Raw genomic sequence first — 27,638 nt, forward strand, 5'->3', positions numbered from 1 at the left:
TGTGAGACTATGCTACTTCTCACAAGATGCAATACAAGGTAGCTTATGGCAAGAACCTCATTGTTGAAAAGACCATGTAATTGCCTAAAGGATCCATACTCGGCTACAAACAACCCTGTCTAGAATTTGTTTCATGTTGGAAGGATTTGGCTTGCTTGATGTTAGGGGGAGTCCATATTTGATGTTTATCAATGAAATGAAAATGAATCTTGTTGATGTTCATTTGGGCTTTGGCAAACTAATTTATTATTTCATTTAAGTGGGGTTCACTTTAGAAAATAAGCTGAATTCATCCTAAAGTCTTTAAAAAGTAAAACACACTTTCACTATTTCTTTTTGCTTTTTCATTTAATTAATTTCAGACAGGAAGCAAAATCTTCTAAGATTATCTGTTAGTGTCTGTCTTAAGACAGATTTTGTGGGACCTGAAAATTATTTGGGAGTCCTTTAAGAAAGAGAATACAATGTTAAACATAAAAACTTAGGCAGGGGTGTGACAGACATCTGTTCAAATGAGGGACTCTGTGGCTTAACACACCACTGCTTCCACAGTGAATCACTCTGGGTCTCTCACCTTCGATTCTTTGAGCATTCCAATAAAAAAATGACAAACTCTTACCTTGCTCTTAATTGAATGACAAACCCTTACTTTGCTCTTAATTTTCAACTACTTTTTTTTTTTTTTGGTTGTTTCATCTCCTGATTTATTAACTAGTCATAGACCCCATCAGTGACAGAGGCACTCTCACTCTTCTAACAGTAGTTTTAAAAGTATGATTTTAACCCAGCTATAGACATTAACATGCTGCTGCTGCTAAGTCGCATCAGTCGTGTCCGACTCTGTGCGACCCCATAGATGGCACCCACCAGGCTCCGCCGTCCCTGGGATTCTCCAGGCAAGAATACTGGAGTGGGTTGCCATTTCCTTCTCCATCAACTATTTTGATACTACAGTTATGTCTGCCCCTAAAAAATTCTTCTTGAAAACAGAATTTAGGAAATAAAGAAGGCAGGGGACAATTAAGCATCATTCTTCAAAGCAATTTTCAGGAAAGTAGAATTCGAGATATAACCAGTGCTCTGCAGTGTTTTGCCTGTAAACCACATAATTAAGAATGATAGGTAAATGAGACAGCAGAGATATATAAAATATTATGACTCTTTGTTAAGATAAGGCCAATAAAAATAAATAAAAGAACCAGAAATCACAATTTATGTCAATGAGTATATTATTGGAGTCACTAGAGTTTCCACTGCATTCAATAAAAAAAAGTCCATTTTATAGGAAGAATGAAGGAACACTAGAATTGTTAATGTAGCCCAGACCTAATATAGCACCGGCTAGAGAAGTTCCAATTCAGTATATAGCTGTAGAATGAGTACATTAATGAGTGACTGAATATGTATGTTTGAAGAGCAAGAAAAGGACAGATGGTGCTAACAGTGGTCGCAAGCCTCCCCCACCAACCGTGACTTATAACTGCATCTTTTAGTTCTAATCCATTAGCCAGCAACCTGGGGGAGGCAGTAGATATGTCCCCAGAGTCCCTCATGATAACAAATGTCTTTATGTTTATACATCTTGAGAGTCTGTGATGGAGTCAGATTCACAGTCATGGGTATAATATACTTATGGGAGGAATCTTTTGAAGAACTTGAAGAAAGTGCTTTCAGAAGAGCGCCTTCCTTCAGGTCTGACAGATGTTTGTATTCACGCCCTCTCTGCATTCTCTGAATATGATAAACACACTTCTCTCCAAACTCAGGATGCCCTGTTCCACAGTATGTCGTTCTTGGTCATTAAATAACAGGACTTGATATTAATGTTGGCTGTCTCCATCCCTCTTTAACAAAGTGTTTTCAGCCAAAGATATTAAACTAGTCAGCCTCTCTTTTCCCCTGTCAGAGAAACAGCCAGCCTCCTGAAATCACAGCTCATTTATACCATGTTGGCGTGAATATTCAGACTCCATTTGTCTCCAGCTCTTAAAGACTGGTGTTAGAGTGAATGATAGACATTTTGTTTTGAATTAGCAAAAAGGAGGAGAAAAAAAAAAAAACCCAAGTAATAAGTTTGGCCTTAAAATATCTGTTTCAGGGAATGCAGCTCTGCTTTTTCCTCCAGTAAAAGTCGATTAAAAAAAAAAATCTAGATTTAATTTGGCATTAAGTTGGACCTGATACAGAAAATAGTAGGAAGGAAAATGTCTTAGTCTTCCCTCCCCACCACCCCCCAGATTGAGCCTTTAAACCCTACTGGAGGACTGTTCCATGGACTAGTGCAAGATGTTTGCAGCTTTGTTTTGTTGAACATCCCAAAGCAAACTTTGGAAGTAGTTGAGTCTGTGTCCTTGAACTGTACAAATCCTGTCACAGTTGGAACCTCAGACTTCTGATAGTTTTGTTTGAAAGCTAAATAGCAGGATCATTCTTTTTTTTTTTTCCTCTTTATGGCATACTCACTCATGTTTTTTGGAACAGAAGTCTGGAAAGGAGTTCTAGGCAAGAACTCCTGGCACCATTGTTTTTCTCCCTGCTATCTGTGCCTTGAAGATCTTGGTTTGCCCACCCTGACAAAACCTCTTTCCATCAACAGCCATGCTGGGTAGGAATGTGTGCTTAATGGAGGTGCCTCCTAAGGCCAGGTCAATTCCCTGGCCAGGGAAACACCACCACTCGGCCAAAGTTACAAAATCTGCACGTGGTGATGCTGGAATGTCCTGTCACCTTCCTTATCATGAAAGTTTCAAGAACTGGGAAGACCTGAGAACTCATGCTCCTTGAGTCCTCTTGATTCCTAAGCAAACTTGGGCGTTGTTCTGCAGCTACTACCAGAAATCTGTAGAAAAGACTTTTAGTGCAAAAGTGATCCCTTCAGATTCTGCTGTAACAAGTATAGATACACTTGAACTAAACAGGAAGCTGAATATTGTGTCAAGAGTGTCCAGAGAGGCTTGTTCTGCAAAACTCAAGAGAAGATACAGGGAAAAAAACTTTCTCTTTCCATACCATCTGGAGCTTCAACTGACTCTAAAAATACTGGCCCACGGTGGTCATACAAACTCCCATTTATGCTGTTCTAAAACAAGGCAAAGCCTGCCAGGTGCTTACAACTTATACATGCTCATAGGAAAAGTATCTTTCTTTTCATATCCTATAGTATAGTGAAGTTGCTCAGTCGTGTCCAACTCTTTGCAACCCCATGGACTGTAGCCTACCAGGCTTCTCCGTCCATGGGATTCTCCAGGCAAGAATACTGGAGTGGGTTACCATTTCCTTCTCCAGGGGCTCTTCCCGACCCAGGGATCAATCCCGGGTCTCCCGCATTGGAGGCAGACGCTTTAACCTCTGAGCCAGCAGGGAAGCCCAAATCCTATAGCTGACTGAAATGAATGAAATCCAGTGTGGAGGCACCTCTGCTGGCTACTGGCCACCATTCATTTGGAATACCCGACCTAGGCCATGCAAGGATTGCAGAGCTGTTTTCTCTTGACTTCAGAATTTCTCCCTGCTCATTTTATACAAATAGCAATTAATGTAAAATCCACTGACACAGGTGTGATTAGCACTTTAGGTCACGGAGTGAAAAGGGCATCTTTTTCCTGGCAACTTGAAGAATACCAAGAGGAAAGTATGGAAGTGGGGGATGCTTGAAGAAATCTGGTATCTCAAAGTTTATTTTTAAGAAATGGAAGGGGGTATGTAGAGAAGGAGGACATTTACAAACCTCTGACAGGCTCTCCTGCTAATAATCAGACAATCCAAAGAAAGATCATGGGTTTCTGCTAGAGAAAGAGAACCAATGGAGAAAGGGGAGGGGGGTGGGCACAGAGAAGCAAGGAAAAGAAATGACACTTTAGAAAATAACAGAGAAATGAATGAATAGTTTTCCTCCTTTTGTTTGTATCACACTAAGCAGGAAAAAAGTGGGAAATTCAGGGCTGGGGTGAAGGTGGCCCAATTAGAAATCACTTTTGATGGTGAGACCCAGAGAGGAGAAGCTTGCTATGGCCACCATGACTCAGGGCCTGGTCCACTCATGCTTCATTAGCCCCCATTCTGTCCTGCGCATGAAACATGAAAATATCACTAAAACCTCCTTGAAGGCATAGGAAGTGTGGGGAGACCAATGGACTATGGAAGGGGTTCAGTGCAAAGGAGGTACATTCCCCTCAACTGAGTCCTTTACTGACTGTCTGGACAAGACGATGTTCCATGGCAGAGGAGTCCCAGCCACCTGACCTTCTGTCTCTTTGGACACTGAGGAGTCTAATTCTGGACCTCCCCTACTGTCCAGTCTGATCAGCTCTGATTGTGACGGAGGAAATGGTCCTAAAGGGAAGTGCTGATGTAGGATAGCCCTGGGCAAGCAGCTGGGGAGTCAAACACATGCTTGCGGTGGAGTTGGCTAGAGAGGAGCAAGCTCGGGTAGAGAAAGCTCCTCAGGAATGGTTTGGGGCAAAGCCCTAAAGGAGAGGACAGAAGAAGGTATAAAATAGGACCAAAGGAATAAGTGAAGAGAGAAATAGACATCCACAGTTGCTAATACACATGTTCTCACATTAGAAATGCCATTTAGATTTCTTCCTCCTGTTATTCACCAGGAAAACTTTCTACATGCAGTTTATCGTGGCATTGTTAAACCGCTGCTCCTCTCCCTCTGCAATCTTTCTGGGTGGCCTCATAATTCCTATGTGTAGGTTATGATTATGAAAATTTCTATCTCTAGTTATTACCTGGGCTTCAGACGTGCATAGCCCTTGTATTCTAGACACACACCCTTGGATGTTGCACAGGCCCTTAAACTCAGCAGGTCTCAGTCTAAACTCACTGTCCTTCCCTCTTGGCTCCCAAAAGAGTGTTCTCAGTATCTGGGGCAGGTCCATATTATTTACTCTTTGAGGAGCGAGGTAAGTCTCCTGCCATCAGTTAATCATATATATATATATTTTTTTTTCTTTTTCTTTTTCAGCCTCTCTCTCCAGCTTTGACTTATTTCCACTTTTTGGAAGTCAGGAGACAGGCAGCAAGTATGGAGAAAGCACCACTAATAATCATTATTTGGAGGTAGTCTTAAAGCAAATTACAGGTTCAGAGACTTGTATCTTACCTCTCCATTCATTTATTCATTTCATAAGTACTATTGAATGCTCACTATTTACAAAGCCTCCTCTAGTGCTATGAAAGATGTAAAAGGCACACTTTTCAGCTTCAAAAATTATGTAATGAAACAGGGAAGTGAGAGATGTATACAAAGGACTGCAACATACTGCAGGAAAACTAGATATTCTAAGAGTGATGTAAACGCTAAGGTAGTTCAGGAGAGGAGACTCAGAGAGCCGTCCATACGCAACAAACTAAAAATCAGCATATAGGGGGAAAAAAAGATCAGATATTAGAGACTGAGTTGTGTTCCCACAAATTCATATGTTGAAATCTTAGCTCCGAATAACTTAGAATATAAACAACTTTGGAGATCTGGTCATTAAAGAGGTAATTAAGTTAAGATGAAATCTTTAGAGCAGGTATTAGTCCGATATGCCTGTGCCCCTTCTAAGAAGAGGAAATGTTGGACACAGAGAGAGCACTCCAAACATGTGCTGGCAGTGGGGTGCTAGTGAAGACACAGGAGAAGAGGGCCATCTGCAAGCCAAGGAGAGAGGCCTTCGAAGAAAACAAACCTGTCGCCTCCTTCACCTTGAACTTCCAGCCTTCATAACTGTGAGAAAATAAATCTCTGCTATGTAAGCCATCCAGTCTGCGGTATTTTGCTCTGGCAGCCACAGAAAACCACTTCTCCCTACCAGTGCCAGCCTTGGAAAAATTGTGAATGAGTGAAGTTTCCTTTAGCTTCTCCATCCTCTACCTCCTGAAAGCTCCTCTTGCTGCTCCCCAGGTAGACTGTCTACTGGTAGAAGTTCTTCCAGGTGAGGAGGATTTGCTGAGAGTGAAGGGTACTTCCTTCTGAAATCATTGTTTGCTCAAAGGTGAGCTCCTTTACCCTGAAGACTGACTCATCATCTCTCTATTCCCTCAAGTCAGCAACATTCTTGGGAAGTGAGAACTGCATTATTGATTGGGGACTGTTTTGCTTAATATACTATAGATGCAGGAAAAAAAATTAAAAATAAAGCAAAAAAAATAATATTACAAAACAGGTAAACAATTCTTTCAAACTTGTTAGATTACTTGGTAAATAAACTATGAAGGACATAGCAGAACCCTTGGTTTCTCACAATGCATCTTTAGGTGCAAGAATTTAGACAATCAGGCAGAAAGGCTATGTAATTGCTAAGATCCCCACCAACAAAACCACATAAACTCTACTCACAGGTAAGCAGTCAAATGTCTGCTCGTGAACCTCTGGTTGATTACCAATCTCTATGAATTTGGCTGGATGATCTTCAACTTTTCAATGATTACCTGGCATAAAAGGATGGAAACATAGTGGAGTGAATTTTAGTTAACGTCGAACTATTCCAAATATTTAAGATACAATTTCTTTCTCAGGTACTGATGTTGGTTAGGACCATTAAAGGGAAATAAAGCACAGATATAAATAGATATTGCATTTGCATTTTAAAGAAAATTAATACAATTATTACAGAGTCAGTCCCTAAATTCTTCTAAATAATGGAGGGGAGAGATGGTTTGTACAAAGCAGGGAGCACTACCAATGCCAAAAATCAAAGACCAAAGGCATTGGAATATAGTCAGGGACACGGCCTTTTCTAAGTTCACCTTCAAAACCTTCTAAACCTCAGACTCTCAAAGTCTTTTTGGACCGTTTGCTTTGCCCAAAGTCTTCTGCTATTGATGGTTAGGAGCTTGGTTAATAGGTAAAAGAGGAGGGTCCAGAAGAATACAAATAATGATAGAATGCACTAGTAGATAATCTAGAGGTAACTCTCTTATACTTGAAACACAGCAACAAATATTAAATATTAGACCAAAGAAATAATGAACTGCAACAGCAAATCACCATTGCATCCCTAACCTGCACCAACATGATGCAGCGAGGATGCTATGGGTATGAGTGTGGGAAGTGCAGCTCTGGGTTTTAACGTTTGCCTTTTCTGGCAGAATAATGGGGCCCACATGGACCTTAAGGACACACCCTGCCTTCCCCCACCCCATTCTTTGGTTTTTTGCATTGGAAAAAATTAGAAGTTCTTGGAGTTTAGGGACTGGCTTGGAATCACACTGCTGGGAATCAATCTTAGATTCCTAGATTCTCATTTCAGATTTCAAAGGTAAAATGCAAACCAAACAAAAACCTGCCTAGCATGGTATCAATGGTTTGTATCCATCTCAGGAAGGCTGGTTTGCAAACTAAGGATGGGGAACCCTGAGGGTTTTGTAAATTGTTTAGCAGGGCCAGGTGTTATTTCTTATTCCATTTCTTTATTCCTGAGCAGTCACTCAGGCTACCTTCAGCTCCCCTCCCTCAACCTCAACATCTCCTCCTATTTGTCCAAAATGCACACTTCAACTGTTGTATTGTCGTACATCTACAGTACCTTGCTCAGGATTCTGGAGATGTGGGCATTGATCTTAAGGAGCCTAATATCTAGCTGGAGTGACAAAAGATATAATTATCCTTCTAGGTTACAATGCCAGAACGTGGTAAGAGCTCCAAATCCCATTTAAATTCCTTTCCTTCTACTGTGGGCCTCATATTGGAGGACTTTCTCATAAAACTGCAGAAAAGGGGGACAATAAAATCTGTGAGACATCTGCTAGCTGGAGAAGTTGCTCAAGCCTGGCTTACAGTCTAGTTCCCTGCAGCTCCTAGGCTTCTGCCAGCATGCAGCAGGGCATCAAGAAATTTTGTTGAGTGAGTGAACAAAACCTATGAGTTAGAGGAGGGTGATGAACTCCTCAAAACTGTAGGCCAGATTTTGTGTATTAACTTTCATTCATTTCTGAAAGTAGTCTCTGCTCCCTTTTTCCCTCCCCCTCAAATTAAGACCCACTGCCTAAATGATTAGGATAGCACAAGTACATGTGGGTTAAGTTGCTTCAGTCATGTCCAACTCCTTGAAATCCCATGGACTGTAGCCCTCCAGGCTCTTCTGTCCAATGGATATTCCAGGCAAGAATACTGGAGTGGGTTGCCATGCCCTCTTCCAGGGGATCTTCCCTACCCAGGGATCGAACCCACGGCTCTTATGTCTCGAGCATTGGCAGTGGGGTTCTTTACCATTAACACCACCTGGGAAGCCCTGGCATAGCACGAGAGGATAGAGTTTAGACGAGAACAAATCCCATGAGTAAATTTAAAAATAAATAAGGATTGAGTGCCTAGTCCCCATGCTGCCACATCCAGACCTACTGCATCTATTCCCTGGCCTTCCTTTCATCATCTCTAGAATGCAGGGAAGGCATGATCCCTGACCCTCCTAACTTCAGGGCAGCTTCAAGGGCCTAAGAGTTAGTTGATGGTCTTGACCTTGGCTGTACACTACAATCACTCAAGGAGCTCTGAAAAAATGACTCAACCCAGGGACCCTCCTTTGATCAACCTAACGAGGATTTGGGGGGTTAGGCCCCAGGCATATGTGTTTCTCAACTGTCCCCAGTGAGTCTAAAGTGCTGGCAGGTTGCAAGTCACTGAGATAAAGACTCAGACTTCTTTTCCAAGTCATTGATCCCTGTCCACATGTAGGGTGCAGGTGGGAGAGACTCCCCTCCAGGTCCTGCTCCTCTGTATGTGCCAGGAACATATCTGAGATTTGCCAGTGAAGAAACAGCCATTGAACCTGGCTTCATGGCACTTATGGTACACTGTCCCCCTAGAATCGAGGTTCTCAGACTGGCTGCATATCAAAATCTTCTGGGAGAGCTTTTTCAAGAAAATATGACATGGGAAATTCCAGAGAGGTGTCCAGAAATTTGCACATTACAAGAAGTTCCTTACATTCAGATGCTGATGCAGATTATAGTACTCACTCCACATGTTGCTCTTGCTATTGTTTAATTGCTAAACCACGTCTGACTCTTGGCTACCCTGTGGACTGGAGCCCTCAGGGTTTCCCAGGCAAGAATACTGGAGTGGGTTGCCATTTCCTTCTCCAGGGATCTTCCCCACCCAGGGATTGAACCCAGGTCTCCTGCAGTGGCAGGGGGATTCTTTACCACTGAGCTACCTGCGAAGTCCACCCCTTCCACATAGGCCTCTCATTCTTGACCCTCAGGCTTCATAGAAGGAACAGAGGACTAGAAGAAATCAGGGAGTTACTTGCCTAATGAATGAATCAAGAGATTTAAACTTACAGGGAAAAAAAATCCTCAGTACCTTCCCCCAAATCCTCTGGCAGGGTCACTACTTATTTGCTTAGTTTCCCTTTCCCTGGTCCCAATTCCCTCAGTATTTTTATTTTTAAAGTTGGGAACGAATAAAGAAAAATATAAAGAAATTGGGGATCTGGGGAGATGTTTCTTTTTTGGTCTGTCCAGTGTTCTTGCCTGGAGAATCCCAGGGAAGGGGGAGCCTGGTGGGCTGCCGTCTCTGGGGTCGCACAGAGTCGGACATGACTGAAGCAACTTAGCAGCAGCAGCAGCGGCAGCAGAGTCTGTGTATATGTTAATGAACCATCTTGTTAGCGAGACAAAGATAGAAAGACTTTTGAGAGAAACCATAAGGTGAATAGCAGAGTGACTAAACACAGAGTTTGTCTTCACATATACTTTTTATTTTCAGATTGAGGACGGAAGGGCCAGAAAGTTGATGAAGCGCTCACTTCCTGTTTCAAGACCATTTTCAACTGTCCGCTACCTTGCAACTTCAGTTACTTGCCTGGGTGAACCATTATTCGCTGGATCCCTTTAAGCTTTCCGTTCGGTGCCCAGCATATAGAGACGGACTGACTTGGCTCAGAGGCAGCTGCTGAAATTCTCTGCAGGCAAAGCTAAGTCTAGACCGGACATGGTAAGGAAGGGAACGACCCGAGATGAAGGGAGAGGGGCCGGAAGAGCGAACTGGGCGGCGTGAGGCAAATGAGCCCCGCTGCCTCGGTGCAGTCGCCTTCCCAGCCAGTGGCAAACGGCCAGGTGCTATTTATTGCTCCTTTGATTGCACTGTCTGCTCAGGCATGTGGGGAAATTGGGGTTTTATACGAAAGCATTCATTATGGGAGAATCAAGGTGTAATAAAAAGAAAGGAGGAATTTCTCTCCTTTCAATCAGCTTTCTAGTCTTCTAAGGGGAGTGATTTTCTTAAAACCCTCAGGAAACCTCTAGGTAAAGCCATTCAGTAGCATGAGGAGCAGGACCTAGCACCTTGCTAGGTTACGCAAATGGAAAAATACTGACAGTACATACTTGCAAAAAGTGGTTATGCTTCTCCTTTAAAATTCCTATCACAAGTCTTCACAGAAAGATGCCATTTTCCAAAAGGATACCAAGGGGTCGGATAAAGGAGAGTATCTCAAATGATAACTTATTTTAACAGGGAGTTATCGAAAAGGTTCAATTAGAGATCCTTTGTAAAGAAGAATAACTTCATGGAGTCAACAAGAAGAACTGGGTTTTCATTAATTTATATATTGCCCTGTGGAGTTGAGTTAGGATCCTTTGATTTCAACATTAATATTTATATTAAAAAATCCCCCATGACAATTATGTAATACGCTCAGCTCTCCTCATGGAGATTCTGGTAACTACTGTGTGTTAAGGGTTTTTGGTGCCAGGCCCTGGGCTAAGCTCCTTTCATATATCTCATTTATCATTATAACAACCTAATGAGATACATGTTCTTAACATAGGAGAAGCCCTGAGAAATTTGTTGTGTTTGACGCATTGGCCCAAATTCACCCAGCTAGTAAGTAATGAAGCCAGTATTCAAATCTGGGGGCAGACTCAGCCTGACAGGTGTAGGACAAGGATACACGCCCACATTCATTTACAGATTTAGTGAGTTCTCTAAGCCAGGACGGCACACACAGTGAGGAGCGAGGACTCTGCTCTCATGGAAGTTATATTCTGGTGGAGCAGATAGCACGCATATTTCCAATAGTGAGTAAATAAAAGAGCCTAATGTGATAGAGGGTCACTGAATGCTGGGTGGTGCGAGATGGTCTCTCTGAAGAGGAGATACCTAGGCTGAAAATATATTTCTAGTTTAAGGAGTCACTCATGTGAAGAGTGTTTCTGGAAGAGCCTTTGAGAATCCTGGTGGGAGGTAGAGGGTTTTATGAGATGACTGTGTGTTCTGTGATCAGGAAACTCTTCCAAGTTGTTCAGTCCATATGGGATTCGGGCTTAACTGTCCATTAGCAGAATATACAATGCTGAAAGATGTGCTGAACAAAAAGGGACTTCCAAAAAAAAAAAAAATGATTGTCAGAGTACCACCTTTGCCAGAAAGCATGAGGATGGCAGAGGTGCTGGTCGTCTGTCTCCAGCCATCGGGGAGCATGCCAGGGATGCACTTGGTTACCTGGGCTCCCTGCACTCCTGTTAACTTGGTAAACTTGAAGAGAGCTGTCTTTTGTGGGTTTCCATGAGCTCCTTTCGGTCTTGTGCATTGGAGAATAAGGCAGAATATTTTTTAATAATAAAAGAATGAAACACTACAGGATATAATCCTTGGAATGGGAAAGGAATGGTAAGAAGCTATTTCAGACTTAGTTGGCAGGAAGTCACATAATTTGTGGGAATGGAAATTAAAATAAAATATTTAAAAATAGATCTATGGGTTTTAGTCAAAATGCGCCAGTAACAATAAAACATTAATAATTGTCTCTTGTGAATTGTCTCTGTTTTACATTTATAGTTGAATATGGGACCTAGGAGTATTTTGGAAGAGAAGAAATATGTGATCTCAGGGAATTTGGGTCACTTAAGTAAATACTAATGAGTGAGTTGACCTTGACCAAGTTATTGAAGTACTCTTGGCCCCTCAATTCTTTCATCTGTAACAGGAAGCATTTGGAATAGATTTTTAAAGATCTCTCCAATTCAGAGGGTTTTTGTATAATTCTATGGTTTTTTAAGGAAAAAATATATAATGTGTATGTCTCAGTATCTATGAATGACCTTGTTATGGCTGGGAATAAAACAAGTTCAATCAAGTTCAGCATCGAAGGGGGTTCCCAGAGAAAAGAACTGCTTTTCAGGGACCACCTACACCACCCCTTCTCCATTATTTCTAAAAGATAAATGTATCTTTCAGTTCTTGGAGAATCTATTGAACACCCACTATGTGCAAGGCACTTGATATTTGTTATCTAATTAACCTTCAAAAGAAAACCGAAAATAGTTGTTTTAGTATCTTATTTCAAAGTAAGGATACAGATTCAGATTCATTGTTACATAGTTAACATGTATCAGAGTTGAAATTGCATCCCAGACTTGTTCAACTTCAAAGCTCTTTCTAGGACTGAACACTTGGAGTGGAAAGGACAAGAGTAAATAAGAGAATAAGAAACAATGTTTCTGAAAAGCATCGCAGAGTTTTTGCAGTATTATGGCACTGAGTAGGAAAAACTCAAAAGTACAAGAAGGAAGAACTACTTTGGAGTTGATATATCTATTTCTTAATTGTGATAGAAGTTACACAACTATCTGTATTTGTCAAAACTTATAGAACTGTACACTAAAAGGAGTAAAATTTTACCATATATTAATTATACTTTGATTAAAAAATGCAAGCAAGAAAAAAAAAAGAGGAAAGCGTCTTGGGATATAGTCTCAGACCTTTGGAGAGTTCATCTGTGGAGAAGGGGCAAACTAGAAGTCAATGGAATCATAGGAAATGGCAGGTGAATTTCAAATTCAACTAAAGGGAATTTCCCCAATTGTATCAAACCACAAGAAGATAAAGTAACTCAGTCTGGAGGAAACATCACCTAGTACCTCAATTGGATACCCATATGGAAGAAAAGAAAAGAAAATCTTGGCTTTTATTTAATATCATATATCTATCATACGCCCCCTCCTCCAATTCCAGATTCATTATAGATCTAAATGTGAAAACTTACACATTAAAGCTCTCAGAAAAGAGAAGATACCTCCATGATCTTGGGACAGGCAAAGATTTTGTAAATAGGGTATATAAATTATTAACCATAAAAGAATAAAATTGATAAACTGTACTGCATCAAAATTAAGAACCATAAAGAGAGTGAAAGGCAAACCACAGATTTAGAAAATGTATGTTAGCAAAACTTACATCTGACAAAGGATTTGTTTTTAAATATTCAAAGAATTCCCAAAAATCAATAAAAAATATGACTCTATAAAAAATAAGTAAAGACTCTAATGGGTACTTCACAGAAAGAGGATATTGAAATGGCAATAAACATATGAAAAGTGATCAATTTCATTGATCATTAGAAAATTCTAATTCAAATTACACAGTACTAGAATAGCTAAAATTGAAAAGACTGACAATTCAAAGTTTTGATGAGCAACTGTAACTCTCACGCACTGCTGTGGGAATGTCAGTTGGAATAATCACTGAGGTAAAATATTCTGCAGTATCTGCTAAAGCTGAATATTGGTCTAACTGGTGACCCAGAAAGCTTACTCCTATGTATATAGATGACAAAGATCCATGAGTATATTCATCAGAAAACATGAACTAGAATGCTCAGACCAGCACTACTCAAAACCCACAAAGTGGAAATTACCTCAGTGTCTATCAATAGTAATATGGATAAACTGTGGTTGGCAAACAACAAAATACAGTGTTGCAAATTAGAATAATATAATTATCACTCCCGTAATGAATTTCAGAAACATAATTTTAAATAACAGAGATTGGACACCCCCTCCCCCAAATTCTATAGGATTACCTTACTATAAAATTCAACAAAAACAAACAAATAAAACAAAGAAAACTGTCACTAGGTGTCAGAAGTCAAAATGACGGTTATCCTGGGGCAGTGGGGGATGGGAGGGGAGGAGGCCTGACTGTGGAAGCGGGCACGAGGGGGTCCTGGGGTGCTAAGTAACGTTCTGTTACTTGATCTGGGTGCTGACTACATCGCTTTGCTCATTCTGTGAAAACGAACCATGCTGTATAGTTATGATTTGTGTGCTTTTCTGTATGCTACACATCAATAAAAAGAGTATTTTAATAACATGTGAATAGAAAAAGATGAAGCCTCAATCTGGAAAGATGACAACTAAAGGGAATTTATGAGCTCAAAATATATACAATTATGAAAATTTAATATTCCCAGTCATATATTACTATATGTTAGAGCAGGAAAATAAAAAGAAAGACAAACACTGAGAGAAAACAAAAAAGGAATACAAATGAATGTACTCTGTAGGGGGAAAGTCGCAGTCGGGAAGGCTGGGATCAATTTGGCCAGTTATTTCTAAATTAAAAGTCAACACTGGATTATTTACCAATGACTTAGTGAACTTTCCACATATATATTTTGGCTTACTATATCTTAGAAGGGAAATATTGAATGTTTTTGCAAGTGGCCCATACCAAAGCAATTCAAATACAGGGACTACTTATCATCTTAAGATGCTCTAAAACCTCGCAGTGCATTCAGACCCTTGCTCACTAACCGCGGTGTCTCCTCTTCACTTTCCACCACTGCTCTTCCCAAATCTATCTCCAGTGCCTTCAGTTCAGTTCGGTCGCTCAGTCGTGTCCGACTCTGCGACCCCGTGAATCGCAGCACAGCCAGGCCTCCCTGTCCATCAGCAGCTTCCCGAGTTCACTCAGACTCCGTGTACCTTAAGTTCTTGCACAAAGTTTCCCCTTCAGTTGCTTCAACTGTTTGTTTCCATTTAAGTCTTTGCCTGTGTATCTTGAGTAACACTTGCCTATAATGTGCTTGTACTTCAGTGTAAATTTTTATGCCTGTGGGAGAATCTCTTGATTTTTGTAGGATGCATTTTTCATATTCTTATGAGATTATGCATATGGATATACAGAGCTATTTGTATAAACTAGTAGATAAGAGGGACAACATGTATCAACAGAATACTATGTTAGGAATTTAGCTACCAAGCAGACTAAATAAAGCAAGAGAGTAAGGAAATTGCTCTTATAATTCAAGAAAAAGTCAATTACCCAATGAAAGTAAAAATTGTCTTGGCATTCTGCAACAAACAGTTTCCCTGGATTGCTAACAAAGCTTTACAGTATTCAGTCAGGTTGGAAATGTCTTTCCCTTAAAAGCAGCATGGAATTGTGAAAGAAGACAGGCTGTGAGGTCTTAAGAGAGATATATGAGCTTAGGTATCAGTTACTTATTTTTCCTAGTGGTAAAGAAATTTGCCTGCCAGTGCAGGAGACATAAGAGATGTGGGTTCAATCCTTGGGTTGGGAAGATCCCCTGGAGGAGGGCACAGCCACCCACTCCAGTATCCTTGCCTGGAGAATTCCATGGACAGAGGAGCTTGGTGGGCTATAGTCCATAGGGTCGCAGAGTTGGACACAACTTAAGCAACTTAGCATGCATGCACAGCAGAGTCTATTTTAAAATGAGGATAATAATAACTGCTTTGAAGGGCTTTTACTCATCTGTGCCTATGTAGTATTTTGTTAATGTTGCTATGGAGGCATTGCCACAGTGGGCTGTCATCTTATGCGCATGGGCTTCTTTTAATTTATTTTACAGTTAGAAAATTGGAGTATAATTGCCTTACAGTGTTGTGGTAGTTTCTTCTGTGCAACAATGTAAAGCGACTATATGTACACATATATCCTCTTCCTCTTGAGCCTCCCTCCCACCTAGCTCTCATCCCACCCCTCTAGGTCATCACAGAGCATCAAGCTGAGCTCCCTTTGCTATACAGCTGCTTCCCACTTGCTATTAATAATTTGTTTTACAGGTGATAGTGTATGTATGAGCATGAGCATCTTGATGGCAAGGAATGGTCTTACTCATAATTCTATCCCAAGCATTTAGTAAATTCCATGACATATAATACTCTGTAAAAGTTCACTAGTGAGTGAGTGAATGAGATAACATATAAAGCGTCCATTACTGAATCTAGAATGCTATAGGCTCCCAATGAATACCACCCCTTTCTTTTCCTCCTCCTTTTGTTATTCTCTATCTGGAAAGAAGAATTAATCAACCCTTAGCTTATTTTTATTAGATGGCCAGGACTAGCCAAGGTAGCCAAGGAAGTTTTTCTGAATTCCCCTTCAAATTTCATGGGAAGCCAAAGATATAGCTTGTATTTTTGTTCACAGAGGAGCCAATTTTGTACAAGTATGAAGATGAAAAAAATTCTTATTTGAACAGAACAAGATCACATAATGGTACAAAAGAAGGACTTTGATATTGTAAAATGGTTCCTATTTGCTGCAGTCTTTCCTCTTTTTTTCTTGGACAATTTTTGAATAGGAATAATCCATTATGTTATTTGCATTGGCCAAGATTTTTCAATTGTTAATAGAAGAATAAGGGTGAATTTTTAGAGGCAAGATAATTTCTGATCAGAGAAGCCTTAAGAATGTGTCCGTGGCAGGGTGAGGGTTAGATGTTTATTTTTAAGCTTTATGAAAAGTTCTCTACTTGTCTGAAGCAAGCAGGAAAGCGAAAGTAATTTATGGTATTATGAAATTTCTGAGCTTCTCATGGGAAAGTAGCTGACGTCAGTGTTTGATAAGCTTCCCGTGGCTACAAACATATGAGACATTAATTCCTAAGAAAAATGCATCTTTCTCTTTACAGAATCATGGTGTGCCTGCACCTGGCATTTCGTTTAACAGCCTCCCATCAGGAAAAACCTAATGTAGATATTTTTAGAAGTCCAAAGATTGTGGACTTGGCATTGTTTTTGTCAGCATCATCTTCATAAACATCAGCATCACCACCACCATTATTATCATTATCAACAAGCACTGGTGTTTGTTTATATTATTTGTAAGGCACTCTTAAATAACGGGGCTCTCATGAGTAATATTAAATGGTACACTTAATTTTTACATACATTAAAATCTCCAAAGCATACAGTCTTTGTGGCACTCATCTGCCTATGTGGTTATTTGTGGTTTCTTTATTTTTCAATTGAGTATATTTTATTTATCAGGTATTACTTTATTTTTAAATAACAGTTTTATTAAGATACAGTTCACACACCACACAATTCATGTCAGAGAATTTATCTGTTTAAGTGTGTAAATCAATAGTTTTAATACATTCAGATTTGTGCAATCATCACCACAATCTTAGCCATCTCCCCACCCACCATAATATCCCCTATATCTTCCAGCCCTAAGCAACCACTAAACTATGTTTTGTTTCTATAAAGTCCTCTGTTGTGAACATTTCATGTGAATAGAACCATACAACATGTGGTCTTTCGTGATTGAGTTATTTCACTTGCCACAATGTTTTCAAGGTTCATCCATATGGTAGCATGTATCAGCATTTCATTCTTTTTTATGGCCAAATAATATTCCATTGTATGAATACATCACAATTTACTTATCCATTTTGTTTGTTGATGGATGTTTTGTTATTTGCTTCTTTTGCCTATTGTGAATAATGTTGGTATAAACATTTGTGTACAGGTTTTTGCACAGACATATGTTCTCATTTCTCTTGGGCATATACCTGGGAGTGGAATTGCAGGGTCATACGGTAATTCTATGTTCAATTGTTTGAGGGACTATAAGACATTTCTCCAAAGTGGCTGCCCCATTTGATATTCCTACCAGCAGGGCTCTGTTTTTCCAACATCCTTGCTATGCAAGGTGAATAACTTGTAAATATTTGCTGTGCAGTAAACTTCAGGCATATAGAATAAGTTGGATAATTGTAAGTTTAGTTACAATTTATTAAACCAAACCCAGTAGTTCCACTAGACTCTCAGTTTATTACAATCTCAGTACTCAGGACTTTTGGATATTCAGAAAGAAGCAGTGTGGTAATCAAAGCAATTGGATTATTTATTCAATTCAGTCAGCTCAGTGGAAAATTTGAGCCCACTTTATTGATTTTGTGAATCAATATTCTTGTTTCTATTATATAATATGTACTTTGTTTACAGTATTCTTAGAACTTTTACTAGTGTTCCTTTTACTACTGATTAAAATTCAAGGACTGTATATTACACATTTTTTGTATGGCTGGTTGCTCAAGATGAGCAAAGCCACAAAGCAAAATAACACTGAAAGTGGAATGAACCTGTTCCTCTTCTCTACGTTGTAATCAACTAGCACTGCCCACCTTTCTCCTCCACTCCAGGGCAAGACCTGATTCAGAGCCTTAAGCACAAAAGTCTGACCAGGAATGTGAACAGTGGTAGGACTGAGGGCTTAGAACCTAGAATCAATTTGTCCTACCCATGTAACAAAGACAAAACCATCAATGTGTGTAGCCTTGAAAAAAAAAATTGCTGGTTGATGTCATTCCTCAGCATTTAAAAATTCAGTCTCTGCATAATGTATTTGCACATTTAACTCAAAGAGTGGACAGTGAAGGCTGCAACCCCATGGATGAGATAGAGGGGCCTTTGCACCAGAAGATGGGTATAACATCATGCTCACTCTGTCTCTGTTCATCATCACCCCCCCAGTTATCAGTCTGTGATTGTCTTGGAAACTGTGAACATCAGCAAACACAGCAAAATAACAATGCACAGGGGACCATTTTGTGCACAGGGCCCTGGGAAGGGCCAGTGGAATTCCTCTGATCAGTTGCCTTTTGACTTTTTCCCATAGACCTTGTTTTTGCACTGAAATGTCTGGAATGCTTGGTAGGGATGAAGTGGTTGGTCACAAGGCAATTATGCTTCTATCATCAATGGGATCAGTCATTTGTGGACTGATTTCCAAGTGACTAGTGGTATCATCAATGGACTAAGAATACAAACAAAAGCAATTTTATAGTAAACAGAGCTTTCATATTCCTTTTCCCAAATGATTTTCATGTCAACCCTGGATATCAGTAAGATAAATATTATTGGAAACATTTTATAAACAGGACCTAGAGAGTCCTGGAGAAGTTAAATGGTTTGTCCAAGGCCTCTCAGCTAGTGGTGAGTAGATACGGGTCTCCAGATCTTTTCTCTTTGTAGAACACTACTCTGACTCTAGTTGGTTACTTAACAACCAATTTCATTCAGCAGGAGTTGGTTGTTTTTTATTTTAAGACAAATCGATCACTATATTTGTTTTTAGGGGACAGATAAATCCATTTATTTGACTCCCAACTGGTATCATGGGATAAAAATTTTCAAAACAACAATCCTGAGAACTGCTTCTTTGTTACCCTTACAATTTGCACTGTCTTTGCAGTAATGACATGGTGTGGGGAGTGCTACAATCGATAAATCCTTCAAGTAATCATCTTAACCTCAAAGTACCTGAACATCTAAATAGATCTGTCAAGGTACGGAGGCCCACCAGAGGTTTTCCACATGAATTCTCAATCACAGCATCACTGCCCGTGAAGTGTCATCAGAAATCTGAGGTTACATGTGATTTACTCTTCATTAAACCATTAGGAAAGAGTCAAGGTTATCTCTGTAAACCTGACTCTCACTCAGTTGCATTCTCGGAATCTTTCTTGGGTGGAAGAAAAGGCCTTCTTCTCTGTGTTCCTGAGAGTGAGACTTCGCTGTGAATATCATTCCTCACACATGACACAGGGAGAAAAATATCTCGAGATCTGCTCGCCTTCTATTCCTATATCATGACACAAAACATCAGCCCAGTTTGAGATTCTATTTCTAGTTATGAAATGGAAACTGCTAAGGATGAGGCAGAGACAGGCTGACAAGATCTCTGCCCTCACTGAGCTAATTCCCTAGTGAGAAAAGTAAAAATATTAAACTATTTTTCACTTTTTTGTTATTGTTTTTGGCTTGAGTTCTTGAAAAAAAAATTTGTGATTAAGAAGCCCTTAACATATGATCTACTTTCTTAATGTCTTCTTCTTTCTATATCCCCAGTGCTTTGTGGAGTTCTGAGTACATGTTAGTTTCTCAGTAAATATGTGTGATGTCTCTAGATGTTCCGACTTTTCTATTTCTAAATCTTGACTTATTATCCAGGGTCATTTTTTCTGGGACCAGATTCAAACTGGATACAAATAGGGCAATCAGAATCTCACTGAAGCCTGTTACTAACAATTTCGTTGGAAATTATATTAGATGGTTGATGGTTGTGTGGACAATACCTCAGCTTCAATCTTTTATAGCCACAAACTTAAACCCAGGCTGATCTCTTAAAAAAAAAAAAAAAATCTATGTGTGATTAAACAAATGGAGCATGGAGTGAAGATACAGATGGATCAATAAAACACATTTTCACATTAATACAATATTTCAAATTTAACATTCTATAGTAAATTTATCTCTAAAGAACAGCATTTTTTAAACACCAGTGTCTTTATTCATATGCCAACAAAGATACCAAGAGAAGCCTCATCAGGGACAGCATTTATAGCTGAGTTCATTGAATTAAATGAAAGAGACAAATTAGTTCAATAAAATCTTTTGGGCAACTGCCACCACCAAATAATTTCATACTGGGCAGCTCTCTGTCTTTTGAAATGGCAATTCTGGCATTACAAAGGCACATAAAGACTGAATAGAGCTGACATGTATGTAAAACGTACCTTGCAGCTTTATAAAGAAAATGCACTTTTCAGAGACAACAATTCTTACATGTTTGGAACACAAAATAAGATTATGAGAAATCACTGCTAAGAATGAAAAATAAATGATTGTGAATAATTCAGAACAACTAAGCTTGCATACAAATGCCATCCTAGAACTTTGGTTAGAATTACAAATACATTACACGAAATATACTAGAAATGTGAGAGGAAAACATTAAATTTAGCCAGGATTTAAATGGCATTGAGGCTGCATAGATACTTAAGCTACTCAGGTAGTGTTTTTTCCTCTATCTCTCTCTGAGCCCTTTCATTTCCTGATGTATCTCAAAAGGAAAAGCTCAGAGACAAAAATAAAAATTGTCCTTATTATGTTTTTAGGCTATTTGAATCCGAAGGGGGCAAATCTAGGAGAGCAGGCACTTGATTATAAGTTCCTTGAGTGAGGAGTAACATTTTATCACTTTACATCCCCAAAGATGTAACTTGTGCAGTACTCATCAATTATTTATTGACAGACTGAAAGACTGATGCTTGTCAAGACTACTTTTATTTCTATTTTACTCTGTTGAAAAAGGTTTCAGATCATTAAATCTGTAAAGTCAGATGTATCTCTGAATGCTCTGTAGATATATGTCTTATTATGGAGAATATGGGCTTTCCAGGTGTCTCAGTGGTAAAGAATCTGCCTGCCAATGCAGGAGATGCAGGTTCGATCCCTGGGTCAGGAAGATTCCCTGGAGAAGGAAATGGCAACCCACTCCAGTGTTTTAGCCTGGGAAATCCCATGGACAGAGGAGCCTGGCCTGGTTGGAGAATTTTGAGCATTACTTTGCTAGCGTGTGAGATACGTGCAATTGTACAGTAGTTTGAACATTATTTGGCATTGCCTTTCTTTGGGAATGTAGTAAAAACCGACCTTTTCCAGTCCTATGGCCACTGCTGAGTTTTCCAAATTTGTTGGCATATTGAGTGCAGCACTTTTACAGCATCATATTTTAGGATTTGAAATAGCTCAACTGGAATTTCATCACATCCACTAGCTTCCTCCTTGGAAGAAAAGCTATGACCAACCTAGACAGCTTATTAAAAAGCAGAGACATTACTTTGCCAACAAAGGTCCATCTAGTCAAAGCTATGGTTTTTCCAGGAGTCATGTATGGATATAAGAGTTGGACTATAAAGAAAGCTGAGTGCTGAAGAACTGATGCTTTTGAACTGTGGTGTTGGAGAAAACTTTCAAGAGTCCCTTGGACTGCAAGGAGCTCCAACCAGTCCATCCTAAAGGAAATCAGTCCTGAATATTCATTGGAAGGACTGATGCTGAAGCTGAAACTCCAATACTTTGGCCACCTGATGAGAAGAACTGACTCATTTGAAAAGACCCTGATGCTGGGAAAGATTGAAGGCGGGAAGAGAAGTGGACAACAGAGGATGAGATGGTTGGATGGCATCACCAATTCAATGGACATGAATTTGAGTAAACTCTGGGAGTTGGTAATGTACAGGGAGGCCTGGCATGCTGCAGTCCATGCAGTCCCCAAGAATCAGATATGACTGAGTGACTGAATTGAACTGAACTGAGGAGCCTGGTGGGTTACAGTCCATGGAGTCACAAAAGAGTCAGACATGACTTAGTGACTAAAAGGCAACAACAAAAGGGAGAATATACAAATATAAATTTCACTCTAGAAAATTTAGAAAATATAGAAATATATGTAGAGAACAATTTTAAAGTCTCTTAATCCCTCCTACTCTGAGATTTAAAGTTTAAATATATTTCCTTCTGGTTCTCTTTACTAACACATATGATAGTATTTTAAAAACAAATTTAATATGTTATGTATTCATATTTTTCACCTACATATATTTTCCTACACCATTCTGTTAACTTAATTAACAATGTCATGGTTTACATAATCATTCCCCTATGACTGGGCATATATTTCAAGTTTGGGCTGTTATAAGTAATATTGTAATGGTCATTCTTATATATAAACCATAATCCCCAAATCTCAATCACTTTGTTTCTAATTGTTAAGTAATGTAGAGGGTGTAGTGATGCTCAAGGGATCAACTTGATCACATTTTCTTTATGTGAATTCTTGTTTTCAAATAACCAGCTGGAAAAGTTGGAACAATAATTGCAATGCCACCAAAATACTCACAGATGAGTTACAGCAAATAATATATTCATAGCAAGACAAAATTGAAAAGACCTCTAGTGTTATCCATGCACTGCCAAGATTGTAGAACAACTTCCCATTCCCAAAGTTGTTTTAAAGAACCTAATTTTGGGAGACTCCCTTGGTGGCCCAGTGGGCCAAGGCTTCATGTTCCCAATGCAGGGGGCCTGGGTTCAATCCTGGTCAGGGAACTAGATCCCACGTGCTGCAGCTAAGGACCCTGGATGCCACGGCAAAGGCCTGGTATGCCACAACCGAGGCCTGGCACAGCCAAAAACCAAACAAATACCTCATTTTCAAGACCGACCAGTTGAAGTCTTGGGAAATGAGATAATTCAAAAGTGTATTATAAGCAAAATACACACAAAAGTGTATTGTAAGCAAACACATTATAGGTAGGTACACACAGTCACACAGTGGGAGAAAGGAGAGGGAATAAGCCCTAGTAGTGAGGTAACCCATAGCATCATAGGAGGTGGTTTGAGAAGGTCTGGTAGTGAAAGTCACTCAGTCATGTTCGAGTCTTTGCGACCCCATGGAGTGTAGCCTTCCAGGCTCCTCTGTCCATGAAATTCCAAGCCAGAATACTGGAGTGAGTATCCGTTCCCTTCTCCAGGGAATCTTCCTAACCCAGGGATTGAACCCAGGTCTCCCCAGATTACAGGTGGATTTTTTTACTGTCTGAGCCACCAGGGAAGCCCAGGGAAGTCAAATAGTGTCAATAGTGGGCTTAATGCTTACCGTGCAAATACCGTGAAGGTAGAGTTTATACTTTTGTTTCCTCTCTACAACTCAAAACATTCAAGCACTGCTCCTTTTTCTTTCAGCAAAAAGAATATGTTAATAACTGAACATAATCCATATTTCCTGAGTTTTCCCATCTTCAAATATGGCACTAGCATTCACCTGACTGCTTGAGCCCTGACTCGGGAGTCTTTCCAGCCGCTTTGTCCTCACCGTATATTCCCCACTACTCCCCATGCAATAAATAAGCCCAGTGATTCTCCCTCCCGAATATTTAGAGAAGCAGTCCATTTATCTTCATAATTATTGCTACTGCTCTAATCCGAGCCACGTTATCTCTTCTGATCATTCCAGGAGACTCCTTTACACATCTTTCTGTTCAGATTTTCTGGCCTTCTGCAAATAAAGACCTTTTTAAAAAACACTAATCTGATCGGATCACTGCCCTGCTCAAAATACCTCTATAGCTTCATAGTGCGCTTACATTATAGATTCAATTATTTACACAACCTGCAGCTGCTATTTATGATCTGTCCCTGCCTCACTCTCCAGTTTCCTCTTGCATCACTAATTTTGTGATTTGGTCAGACTTTCAGTTTCTTGCATGGATCTAAATCTTGCAGGCCTTAGGTCATGCTGTTCTCTAAGACTGAAATGATTCCCTTACCTTTCCTTAGTAATACCAGCACATTTCTCACTTGGATAGCCCTTAGCTTTCCTTAAACCCACAAAGACAAAGTTTCTGCAACACTCACAAAACATGATTTTTTTGTTATAGCACAACCACAAGACACATGATTAAAGCTTTAAGTATTTTATCCATTTATATTGCTGAGGTATATAAATTAAAGATATTAGCTATGAAGATTTTTAAGATTTTTTCCCTTCATATTATTTTTTTTTGTGGCTCTTGTTATTTATCTTCATGTACAATCACAATTTGTAATGACATTTATGTTTTGGTGTCTATGTATTTATTTAATGTTTGTCTTTCCTACCAGGTTGAAAGCTCCATAAAGGTTGTCTGCTTTTTTTTAAAACCATTGATCCCTTTGCAATTACCTAAAATATAGTGATCCCTCAACAAATATGTATAAAATGAATAATTGACCAAGAAACACTCAATATTTCAAAAGAATATCCAGTGAGAAGATAGGGAATCAATTAATTATAGATTAATTAATTTATAGGTTTATTATCTATTTGCAGATAGAGTATTTACTAAGTTTGTCATTGAACAAGTCCTCAATAAACTGAATAAATTAATGAATATTTGGATGAATTTTTATTAGGTGTCAAAATAGCATATGATTAAATTCTGAATGAAAGGGAGATAACCATACCAAAGCAACCAGATAAATAACCTGCTGCTACACTTTTCTCTAAAAGTAGATTGGAAGAGAAAGTATACTTTCCATCATTAATGGTTGAATCATGCATTACGTCCTTTGATTCTCATAAGAACATTGTGAGATAGAGAATATATCATCTCCATTTGGTGAACAATGAAATTAAGTCCAATGTCTATGACTACTCAGACTGTAGTGGGTCCAGAACGCAGATGCTGAATTTCTAACATGAAAGACTGAGCGATAACAAGAGCAAGAGAAAATATGAGACAGTCAATGTGACTTTGTTCTAATCTCTTCCTCCGCATCTGTGATAAGGTTAGTTGGACTTTTAATAAATTGATACAGCCCTTCAATAAGAAGCAAATAAATACCCAAATACCCAAAAGCAAATAAATTCCCAAGTCTTCAAGGTTAAAAATCTGATTTTGGTCTCAGTTGCTATTCCTAATATTTTTTGGGATTGGCAAGATTTTATTTTTCTTTCCAGCCATATATCAAAATATACTCTGAGCCACATTTGCCTCTTTTCCTTTTAAACTAATGAGAAAAGGCTCTCCAGAAAACTGCCTTGGTACAGAAAAACTGCTCATACACCAGCCATGATACTGGCTTATTTCCATATAACCTAATATGGCTAAGAAAATGTATGACTGGAACAGAGTGAGGATTGCCAAATTTAACAACTTTTTAGTAAGAAAACTGCCACAGAGTCCTCTGTTTAGACATAGAGTAATTGCCATTCAGATGCTAGTACTTATCCGTTCACATCAACAAAACTGTAAGGACTTCTGCGCAGTAACAAAAACCAGATACCTGCCCGCCTTGCCCACTCACAGGCAAGACGAATAAATAAAAGTTGCCCAAGAAGGCTCTCAGTGATACTACATTGAATACGTTGCCCTTCTTGGGTTATAAAGGCTGAGTGACTGAGCATACCCAATTAAGATTCTGTAGGAGGGCCTCTGAGTTTGTGTAAAATCAAATAGCTTCAAAGGATGAAAGAAAATTTACCATTTCCCATCATGGATTTATCATTCATTATCTTCTGCAAACAACATCTCTGACTGACATCTCTGCTTCTTACTCCTGGTACTCAGCTATAGATATCAATACTGTGTTAAATTCACCCTTTCTCTCATCACAAATACAATACATATGTGTGTGTGCTCCGTCGTGTCCGACTCTTAGGGACCCCATGGACTGAAGCCTGCTAGGCTCCTTGATCCATGGGAATCTCCAAGCAAGAATACTGGAATGGGTTGCATTTCCTTCTCCAAGGGATCTTCCCAACCTAGGGACTGAACCCATGTCTCTTGTATCTTCTGGACTGGCAGGGGGGTTCTTTACCAGCTTACCAGCTAAGCCATCGGGGAAGTCCACAAATGAATAGTCATCAAATCTGAGAACTCTCCTTGGGCTGTTTCAGTCATGAGGGCTTCCTTGTTTCCATTCCCACTACTGTTTTCTTTGTTCATAAACTTTTGTGCCTGGCCTGCTACAGTTGTCATCTGATCAGGCACTGCAATTTCTTCGGCTGTTTTGAGGCATGAGAAATGTTTTAGAGGCAGACAGACCTGGATCTGCACTGCAGATCTGCCACTTACTGGCTGGATGACTTTTGCGGACTGTTTTAATTTCTCCGTAAAAATGGGAAGCATCTATTTTGCACGGTTGTTGTGGGAACTAAGTGAGATCTCACATGGCAGTATGACACCCGCCATGAAGGAAACACCCGGTAAACGTCAGCAAGCTCCCACGTTCTGCATCTGTTCTCTTCCTAATCTCAGGGCGTTCTGCACACTCCTGCGCGAGGCTTTTTCCTAACTACCTGTGCAGAAATTCAAAGGGAAAAATATACCATTGACCTCGGAAATTTGCCTTGGTCATTGAGGAATGGCGTGCTGCCTAAAAATTCAGTCTGGCCCAAGTTAAAGAAAAACTAACGTCAACATTTTTGTTGTGACTTAGAGCTACTAAGAGCATAAGCCCAGGGCAGATGACTGTTTTGTTTTATGTAAATTGAACACTTTGATCTATTTTTGTTTCTGTAAAAGGGGAACAATGTTCCCACCCCCAAGTTGCTTGGGAGAGAATTAGGCAAAGAGTTAAAAAGCTGATTTTTACCCCTGCAGCCATTCCAGTCTCAGGTAACTTTTCATTTGCCCTCTTCCTCCTTAGGCCCCACTGGCCACCATGTCTAACATTTTCTTTTAAACTGTGATCCAGTTTGGGCTGTACCATGATGTCCCTCTAACACCTCAAACCATTCATCAGAGTCTATTAAACAGCACAGTTTTGTGGGAATCAGGAAAAAAGGAGTTTTTCCATGCATAGGGTGAAGACGAGAGAGATAGGGAAGGGTGGAAAATTCTAAGAGGATGACAGGAATTTGGAGCAGCAGGTGACTGGAAAACATAGGCATTCCCAGCACTCTCTTTCTTGAGGATTCCTAGAAATATGGAGATTGAGGCCCCAATAACCCAGGAAGAGCTTTGTCATTTCCAGGTTACATACTTATGATGAACAATTAATCAACAATACAAAAAAGGTTATGATTAGTTTAAATAATTCGGACAACTGTCGCTGTGTAATGGAAAGTACTGGCTAGATGTTAAATGGCCTCAATTTTAGGTTCTGGTGACACTGCTAACTAGTCACGGGACTTTGGGCAAGTCATGAACTCTGCAGACCTCAAGTCCCTCAAGGGTAAAAGGATGAAGGGTGTATTGGAAGAGCTCTGCTATTTATGGATTAGATGACCCACAGTATTCAGGAAGGCTTCCCAGGGGGCACAGTGGTGAACA

The 27,638-nt window shown here is 39.6% G+C and overlaps 1 protein-coding gene across 1 annotated transcript in view; it reads right to left on the bottom strand.

Annotated features, from left to right (window-relative positions):
- Positions 1–27,638, bottom strand: part of CALD1 (caldesmon 1) — a 206,954-nt gene that overhangs the window by 126,409 nt on the left and 52,907 nt on the right. Inside the window, exon 3 of the mRNA XM_010831642.1 lies at positions 6,332–6,423. The gene's annotated coding sequence lies outside the window, so the exon portion shown is untranslated. The remainder of the gene's footprint in view (positions 1–6,331; positions 6,424–27,638) is intronic.

The sequence above is a fragment of the Bison bison genome, unplaced genomic scaffold (assembly GCF_000754665.1).
Source record: "Bison bison bison isolate TAMUID 2011002044 unplaced genomic scaffold, Bison_UMD1.0 scf7180017864530, whole genome shotgun sequence".
Taxonomy (NCBI): Eukaryota; Metazoa; Chordata; class Mammalia; order Artiodactyla; family Bovidae; genus Bison; species Bison bison.